This window comes from Ammospiza caudacuta, chromosome 38 (assembly GCF_027887145.1).
Source record: "Ammospiza caudacuta isolate bAmmCau1 chromosome 38, bAmmCau1.pri, whole genome shotgun sequence".
Lineage (NCBI taxonomy): Eukaryota > Metazoa > Chordata > Aves > Passeriformes > Passerellidae > Ammospiza > Ammospiza caudacuta.
The window spans coordinates 52,337-61,410 of record NC_080630.1 but is presented as its reverse complement, the minus strand read 5'-3'; the positions used below and the strand labels follow the sequence as shown (position 1 = coordinate 61,410).

The following is a 9,074-nucleotide window of genomic DNA, read 5'->3' as shown; positions in this document are numbered from 1 at the left end:
TGAGCGCTATAAATATAAAAATATTTCAATGTAGTTTAAAAGAATAGAGCTTTTTTGTATTTATTTAGTTAGGATGGGATTTGTATTTTAAATAGTGAAAGCATGATAGAAATGTAATTTTAGACATAGAAATATGCAATCAATGTGGAAAGATATTTATAAAAGCACAAAATATAAGTAAATATAAATAATAGAAATAGAATAATGTTATATAAATTACATGCTACATCAATGTCCACTATAGCTATGCATGTGAATATAAATACGAAAAATGGAAATAAAAAATTTATTTAAACATGGCTTTAAAGCAAGGGGCCTTGTTTGATTCTGGTGGGGTAAGAGGCAGGTTTTTGGCATTTATTTCAGAGCAGTTTTTGGCGGGGGTCGCCCCTGTTCTTTTTTGCCGCCTTCGCTGCCCGCAGCCCCGAGGCGCGCTGCGCCCCCGGCTGGGGCGGGCGGCAGTGCTGCCGCCTTGTGGGCAGAGCGCGGTACTGCAGCCCTGCACCGAGAGGCCGCCACCTTGGGAGTGGCGCGTCGCGGATGTCGCGGACTTTTGGTTGACCTTCTCAACAGGGCGGCGAAAAGGGCGGGGAAGTGGAGGACCGGGGTGGGTGTCAGTGGACTGCCTGCATGGAATACCGACCCCGGCGCGGCCCCGGTGGTATTTTCTGTGACGTTTCAAGTGTACCCGACACATGCTGTGGTCTCAGCGGCGCCGCGGGCGGGCGTATTTCGGCGGGTTTGTGACAGGCATGTGGGGAAACGCCTCGCTGTGCCGGGGTCCTCTGACAGCCGCTTTCCCGCCCTGAGGGAGCCGAGCCGGGCCGAATTGTTCCGAAGAGCCGAAGAGCCGAGTGTGGGCGAAAACAGCCGAGTTTCCCCGAAGAGCCGAGTGTAGCCGAAAACAGCCGAGTTTCACCGAAGAGCCGAGTGTGACCGAAAATAGCCGAGTTTCACCGAAGAGCCGAGTGTGGCCGAACACAGCCGACTTGAGCCGAAGAGCCGAGTGTAGCCGAACACAGCCGACTTGAGACGAAGAGCCGAGTGTAGCCGAACACAGCCGACTTGAGACGAAGAGCCGATGATAGCCGAGTGTAACCGATAGCCGACTGTAGCCGACATTGGCCGCATTTAGACAAAGAGCCGAATATGACCGACTTTAGCCCAACCGGGCCGAGTTCAGCCGAAGAGCCGGAAAAGCCGAATTTAGACGAAAAGCCGAACCGAAACGATTTTAGACCTAAGCCGAACCAAGCCTAATTTAGCCGAGTTTATTTAAACAGAACCGAACGACGCCGCAGCACTCTGCCTGCAGAGCGCCGGTGCAGACGGCAGGGGGCGGTGTATAAAGCGAGTATAAAATATCAACTGTATATAAGAAGGAATAAAAAGCTCTGTGTCATGTGCAGCAGTAGAAAATTTCAGGCTCCCAGGGAATAAATAGTTTTCTTTCAATCATTATAGTTTTGGGGTTTTTTTTACTCCCAGGTAGCCAGAAAGTTACTACTGCTGCTTTTTGATTCTAAAGCTAGGAAGGAAAACCAAGATTACAAATACAAGAAAAAGAAAGGGAAAGGGAAAGGGAAGGGGAAAAAAAGGAAAGGAAAGGAAAGGAAAGGAAAGAAAGCAGGAGAGCAGAAGGGAAGGGAAGGGAAAGGGGTGAAAAACAGCGTTAAAAAAAGAAAAAGAGTTGGAGGGGAAAAGAGAGGGCATTCGGGAGGAGCGGTCCTGCCTCAGGTCCTTCCCCGCCCTGGGGCGAAGGACCCGTTTGATGCCCGGGAGGGACTGCAGCTCCCGGTGGCGGGGGACGGAGCCGTGGCTGTCAGCCCGAGACTCCAACTCCCGGCAGGCCCTGCTGCCGGCGCGGCGTGTGACGCAACGGCTATCGCGGCACATGAGTGGCTACCAGCCCGAGACTCCAACTCCCGGCAGGCCCTGCTGCCGGCGCGACGTGTGCCGCAACGGCCGACGCTGCCCGGCATTTTTCTCTAAATCGGCAGTAAATACAGCTGAGTAAAATTAGCTTGGTTTTCTTCCTTCTTTTTTAACTGAATTGTTTTTATTAAAAATACTATTTGAATATGTAGAAAAAGTGGGGATGTCCTGTACTATATCCTAGCTTTTCTTGTTTATAGGGTGCTCAGAAAACATGCGTCCCTTAGAGTCCCTCAGAAAGGTTCTCAGTGCGATCTCTACCAAGGTATGTATTTACTAATAAGTGATCCCTTTAGATATTTGCCTGTGTACCTTTTCCTGTAATTCAGAGCTTGCGTTCTGTGGGTTTTATGATAAACCTGTAAAATATGTAAGAATGCTTTTGCAAGTCTGAATCGTTGAAGGCAGCAGTAAGTGGATTTAGAGCCTGTTCTTGACCAGACAACGGGAAAAAGTGTGACTTTGATGCTGAACTTGTTTTTTTCATTTTTCATTTGACTTGTCTGGAATGATTTAGGAATAGAGAGAGCTAGAAAAAGAGAGAAATAGAATTGATTATTGAGCACTCCTCAAATGCTCACCACGATTCAGTGTAGAGCCGAAGTGAAGGGTGATGGAACAGAGCTCTGTGCTTTAGAAGGAAATAAATTTAAACCTGACCTCCGCACAGAGTCTCACTAACTTCTTTTGTTTTAAAATACAAAATATTATTAGGAAGTGTTGGAAGTTAGTGTTTTGGGAAAGAAACGGCAGTTCCACAGAACATTCCATTTAACAGAGGCTCTGGGAAGGATTCATGTTGTAACTGCTGTCACTGCAATCAGTTGGTGGTTCAGCCTTGAAATGTGCACTTGCCCTTCTATAAAGCACTGTTTTGTTTGCCTTTCAGTGCTATGAGTCTTGATAAATTGGAGAAGAGCCCAAGAGCAATTTTTCATCCCTTGATATAAAAGGTAGGAAGTGACTTTTTTTGGTTTGGTTCTTTTTCTTTATTATTTCCTGGAAATAAAAGTAATTAAGTATAGGTACTACTGGTTTGTTTCTTCCAGTAGCAGATGATAACAATAGCAGTAGTAATAGTAAAAATAATAATAGAAATAATAATAATAGCAATGTAATACTACCTAAACTGTCTTTATCCATTGAACTGGCCATTTCAAATCAAAACTTCTAAACACAAATCAAACCATCATCCTCGTAGAATCTTTCACAGCAGTGGGCTATAGATCCTGGTTTTGTTGACAGGATTTATTGGTTCTGGAATAGCAAGAGGGAAGTACAAGCCTAACTACTTCTAGCTCACAGACCCATCCAGTGAATACTGCTTTGTGTTTTGGTGGGCTTGTGATGACTTTGAAATCAATTGCTCATTCCAGTAAAAAAAATTAATGTTTTTTTGAACCTGACAGCAGAAATAACTTTAGGCACCAACTTAATAATAACAGATCACCAATTTAAGTTCATAATTTTATGCTGTACTATCAAAGTTTAAAGGTAAATTTTTACTTATTAGGAGATGGTATAAAGTGTATGTTCCAATGTGTTGGATGTATGCAAAGGTACATACGTACCCGAAAGTCCTTAGAGGAAACAAATTTTTACGTCTGCTGTTTGATTGTTTATCATACAATATTTGGTTTTATTTCCCAGGGATCGGTGAATTTTAACTTTGGAGTCCTCTGTGCTAAGGATGCTCAGCCTACAGATGATGAAATGTTCAGTAATGGTGAGTTTTTCACCTTCTCTTTAATTGCTATGCTGATCTGAATAAGAAAAAAACAAAAGCAAGAGAAAAAAAAAGGATGGTTTATTATTTTTTACGCTGTTATGTTTGTTTCCTCAGTATTTGCTGCAGCTCTGCGAACCCAAGCTTTGGGTTCCTTCTGTCCCACTGGGAGTTGCCCAGTTTGGTTGCATCTGGTGAAATTCACCCTGAGACCTTACAGAGCTAGCTCAAACTACGTGAGAGCCATTTGCAGTTCTCTCCAGACACCTGGAGAATGGGTGATGTTTCTGAGGGTCTGGCAAGTATACTTGTATCAAAACTCAGTCTGTGAAATTTCTGGGGAAAACCCTTCTGTGTCCTGAAGGGTTCAAACTCTGGTGAGGATCCAGTTATCAGGTGCTCACCTGGATGGTTCCAGCTCTTAAAGTGAACACTTGTACTCTTACCCTGTAGTTTACATCTATTGTATTTTTGTTATTTTGCAAGATTTTACGGCTTTGCAAAATATTGTGCATTTCACTCTTTGGAACCTCTCAGATCGTTCTTTGGTGCAGCACCATCCCATGGGACACTTGGCTGCCGTCCTGAAGGGGTTGGTCGCTAGAATTGTAAATCCTGGAGAGTTTGTAAGTCTTCTGTCCCCAGGGAGGTACCATGCTTTGTTTACTTTTGTTCTGTTTGTTAGGCGCTGCTTCTCATTGGAAGTATGAATTTCAAACTACCCTGTTCTTATTTTAACTGTTTTCCTGGTTCTCTCCCTACGGCAGGGAAAGACTCTCGTATCCTTGTCGTCGGGCTCGGTGCTGTCCAAGAAGATGCAGAGACTAAAAAAATCATAAGAAGCAAAATATGACTGCAGGGAAAACAAGCTGGAGAGAACAAAAGGTGATATTGTTACCCTTACCCTGTATTAGAAACATCCGCTGTGCTTTGATGCTGGCAGCTGCCAGGGGCTTGTTAGCTCTTTGTAGGCAGGTGTAGGTGTTCACTTGTAGGTTTTTTCTCTGGACAAGTCAATTCAAACTTTGCTAAGCTTATATTTGCAAATTACTCTCTAGCACAGTCCAGCATGACATTTTTGAATGTTGTAAAAATACCATGTTACTTGGAAATTGCTAATGATGAGAAGCTTTAGGGAAAAATAAGATGTCAGGGTTGGGAGATGTGAGAAGAATTTTGAGGGGATGTTAGACTGAAATAAAGCACACTTGAAGCTGGACTGGCACGCTGGCAGATCCCCTATTAAACAGTAGTGCTGAGATTAGCCTGGGGGTTGCCCGTTGTTTCTGTAGAAATCAATGTTTTCTGGTCTTCAGAGGTAAGCTGCTTTGAAAAGCTGGAAGGCACAGCATAGTGACAATCCGTGTGCTTCGCATTAAAAATAGATTTCAGAAGGGTCCTAGGCTTTTGTCTTTTCCTAGAAGTCGATGTAATCCTATTGAGGAGTTTTTAATTCTGTGCTGCCATGTCATCGATCAGGGCCCTGTCGTACTAATCATCATACAGATGCAAAACAAAAAATCAGACCCTGTCCCGACCACTTAGAGCCCAGAACACGATTTCCTCAGGCTGCCATTTGTGTGCCATCGGTACTCACCATGGAAGCGAGCTGGGGATTGTTGCACCCGTTGGGAACAAACCGCTTCTCGTCACACAGAAATGGAATTGGGACGACGCCTCAGCCAGCCTCTCTCTCCTGAATCTGCAGCAGAGCAGTTCCAGTCCATGCGGGCAATCCAGTTCCTGACGATCTGAGCGCACGGAGCAGCGCTCAGCTGCTGTGGGGGGCTCAGGGAGGGCAGAGTGTGCATTGTCATCTTCCTGAACCTACAGACGCGAATCAAAGTGAGAAGCCACAGGGTGGAAATCAGTCGCATATATGCTAAATAAAACTTGCAGGTTTTTTTTAAGAATTGTTTTTGCTTGTTCTTTGTTGTGCTTCTGTGCTTAGAAAACCTCCCTTTACAATCAGTTCAATTCATCAATTGAACCTTTGTTTGCAGACTCTCACTGAGCAGAATTTGTTGCAGACTCAGTGCACGCTGTGCAGGCCTCCCGGGAGTGTGAGGAGCTCATGTGCGCTACTTTTTGCTTTAGGACGCTCTGAGGTATTTATTCCTTTTGGGATACATGATGAGAATTCCCAAGAGAGGTAGTTATAAGGTATGACATCGGGAAAAAGCCTGTGTGGTTGGAATGTTGTTGCTGTCAAAAGTTAATTTTTTCTTAGCCAGTAGTTAGCTTTTTGCTTTATTTTTGTGGTATCAATATTTTATTGTTTAAAAAATTCCTTCAAAATAACTTCAGTGGTCGCCCACCAGTACCTTGTTCAGATTTGCCTATTTGCTTGTAGCTGAAATGTTCACATCTTGTTTATCATTCTATTTAAGAAACTGCTGCCCAGCCAACTAATAACTGAATATCCATCTGTCTAGGACACGGGGAGAGGATTTAGGTAATGTCTTTATTTCCAGAAAAAAGTTCCAGTGTAGTTTCTAAATAGAGGAGAAGGGGGTGAAGACTCGGGGCTCTGATGCCGTTGGGGCACCCCAAGGTCCCCAGGAGAGGGGGCCCCACTGCGGTGCAGGAGCAGGTGTGTTCTCATGTAATATTGAACAAATTATAAATATAAATATGAAAATTATAAACATGAAAATATTTTTAAAATACTTAAATAAAGCGGGTTTTCTTTATTGGTCAATAGGCAGTGTTTTGATTGTAAAAATTATAAATGCAAATAATATAAAGGTAGAAATCTAAGTTTAGAAATATATAATAAATACATACAGATAAATATAAAAATTTAAAATATCAGAAAAAATTAGTTGTAGCAGTAGATATTATACATAATTTAAATAATAATTTAAATCTATTTTAAAATTTTATATATATATCATTATTAATGTAATACATCCAAAGAAACGATAAATTAAAATATGAATGTATAATTATACAAAGTATAAATAAAAAATATTGCAGTATCCTTTAAAAGAAGGGTTTTTTTATTTATTTGGTTAGAGACGGGGTTTTTATTTGGAATAATGGAAGTATTATAGAAGTATAAAATTAAATATAGAAATATACAGTCAATATAGAAAGATATTTGTAAAAACACGAGCGAACGACGCCTCCTTCGGCCGAACCAAGGCGAGACCGGCGGAACCTGACGGCCTCGAGCGAACCGAGGCCAGGCTTGCGAGGCTGCCTGAACGGAGCCGAGCTCAGCCGAACCGAGCCCGCTGCTCTCGTGCGCGCTAATTAGCGCGAGTGCGGTCACTGCCCAATGAGCTCCTGTGCCACGCCGCGCTCCCGATCGTGTCCGTGCGATGGCCGGGCCGCCCGCGGGACGCGGCAGCAGGAGAGCCCCGAGCCGGGCGAGTTTAACGTGAGGCGGCGCCGCTTGCCCGCCGTCAGGGAGCCGAGCCGAGGCGAGCTCAGCCGAACGCGGAGAGAGCGGCTCCGAGTTGGGCCGAAGCGAGCCGAGCCGCGCCGAGGGCAGAGAGCGGCTCCGAGTTCGGCCGAAGCGAGCCGAGGCGCGCCGAGCGCAGAGAGCGGCTCCGAGTTCGGCCGAAGCGAGCCGAGCCGCGCCGGGCGCACTGATCGGCTCCGAGTTCGGCCGAAGCGAGCCGAGCCGCGCCGGGCGCAGAGAGCGGCTCCGAGTTCGGCCGAAGCGAGCCGAGCCGCGCCGGGCGCACTGATCGGCTCCGAGTTCGGCCGAAGCGAGCCGAGCCGCGCCGAGCGCAGAGAGCGGCTCCGAGTTCGGCCGAAGCGAGCCGAGGCGCGCCGAGCGCAGAGAGCGGCTCCGAGTTCGGCCTAAGCGAGCCGAGCCGCGCCGGGCGCAGAGAGCGGCTCCGAGTTCGGCCGAAGCGAGCCGAGGCGCGCCGAGCGCAGAGAGCGGCTCCGAGTTCGGCCTAAGCGAGCCGAGCCGCGCCGGGCGCAGAGATCGGCTCCGAGTTCGGCCGAAGAGAGCCGAGCCGCGCCGGGCGCACTGATCGGCTCCGAGTTCGGCCGAAGCGAGCCGAGCCGCGCCGGGCGCACAGAGCGGCTCCGAGTTCGGCCGAAGAGAGCCGAGCCGCGCCGGGCGCACTGATCGGCTCCGAGTTCGGCCGAAGCGAGCCGAGCCGCGCCGGGCGCACAGAGCGGCTCCGAGTTCGGCCGAAGAGCGCCGAGGCGCGCCGAGCGCAGAGAGCGGCTCCGAGTTCGGCCGAAGCGAGCCGAGCCGCGCCGGGCGCAGAGAGCGGCTCCGAGTTCGGCCGAAGAGAGCCGAGCCGCGCCGGGCGCACAGAGCGGCTCCGAGTTCGGCCGAAGAGCGCCGAGGCGCGCCGAGCGCAGAGAGCGGCTCCGAGTTCGGCCGAAGCGAGCCGACCCGCGCCGGGCGCAGAGAGCGGCTCCGAGTTCAGCCGAAGCGAGGCGATCCGTGCCGAAGGGTCGAGTCCAGCCGAATGCAGATGACAATGGCCGAGTTTAGCCGATTAGAGCCGAGTTTAGCCGAGCAGCTGTGAGCCTTGCACGCTTGAGGTGAGCGTGCATCGTTGCCGGCCTGGGATTGAGTGAAATGCACTAAGGAAACCAGCTCTGGGGAGGGAGGCAGGGAAATCCTCTCTTAACGTTTACCAATTCGTCCGTCAAACTCATCACGGCAGGACAGAGTGAAGACTGAAAGTGTAAGAAGATGTGGAGGGAAACAGAGAATCTGGCAGGAGCATCGAACGCACAAGTGCACGAATTTTGCTTTTTGCTTGGATGTAAACTCAGAAGTTGTAAGGAATTTGGGAAGGAGAAGGGACATTTCAGAAGGAGAAGAAGTTGTTGTTGGAGTCCTGGCAAAAGCTTTAAAAAAAAAAAAAAAAAGTGGTTTCTTTTTTCTTCACTATTATATTCTTTGGTGGTATATGGTGTGCTGTTTTATTTCTTGGTGTTATTAGCTCTGTGTAAATTGTTTATTGAGTCAAGCTAACTTTGCATGGGTTGTTTTGTATTTGAGGTAGGATCAATTTCAAGAGGTTTCTTTCACAGACTTCTGATAGGTATTACTGGGATTTTGGTTTTGTTTACTGTATGCATAAACATAGAGATTTGGTAGGGCCAGCTGGGCTGCTGGAGTTTTGGGTGTGAATTTATTAGATGGCTTTTGGTAAACACAGAATAATTATGTAAGGTAACAGCAAATTACCCAATTACCCAATTGATCTAGCTATGTAACCTTACCACAAAGTTTTATATCTTGCCAGTTTTCTGTTCTTCTGCTCCAAGTAGTTGTTGCAAAAAAAGAAAGCACTGTTACTTTTCTGAAAAGTTTTCTTCTATAACAAGCCCTTTACTGCCCTTGAACGTGAGTCAGAGGAGCCAAACAGCTGCAGCTGCTCTGAGGGCTTGGTGGGATTCGCCCCCTCCCTTTTCCCGGGTGGCATGG

General features: G+C 47.0%; 1 long non-coding RNA gene across 2 annotated transcripts; it reads left to right on the top strand.

The window, feature by feature from the left end:
* Positions 1-1,999: 1,999 nt before the first annotated feature.
* LOC131570770 (uncharacterized) lies at positions 2,000-5,995 on the top strand. 2 transcript variants are annotated; one of them, XR_009275920.1, is made up of 4 exons: positions 2,000-2,200; positions 2,825-2,888; positions 3,586-3,661; positions 3,779-5,995. It is a non-coding gene; the product is annotated as an uncharacterized LOC131570770 (long non-coding RNA). The 2 variants fall into 2 exon arrangements; XR_009275919.1 differs by having other exon boundaries at positions 3,586-5,995.
* Positions 5,996-9,074: the final 3,079 nt, after the last annotated feature.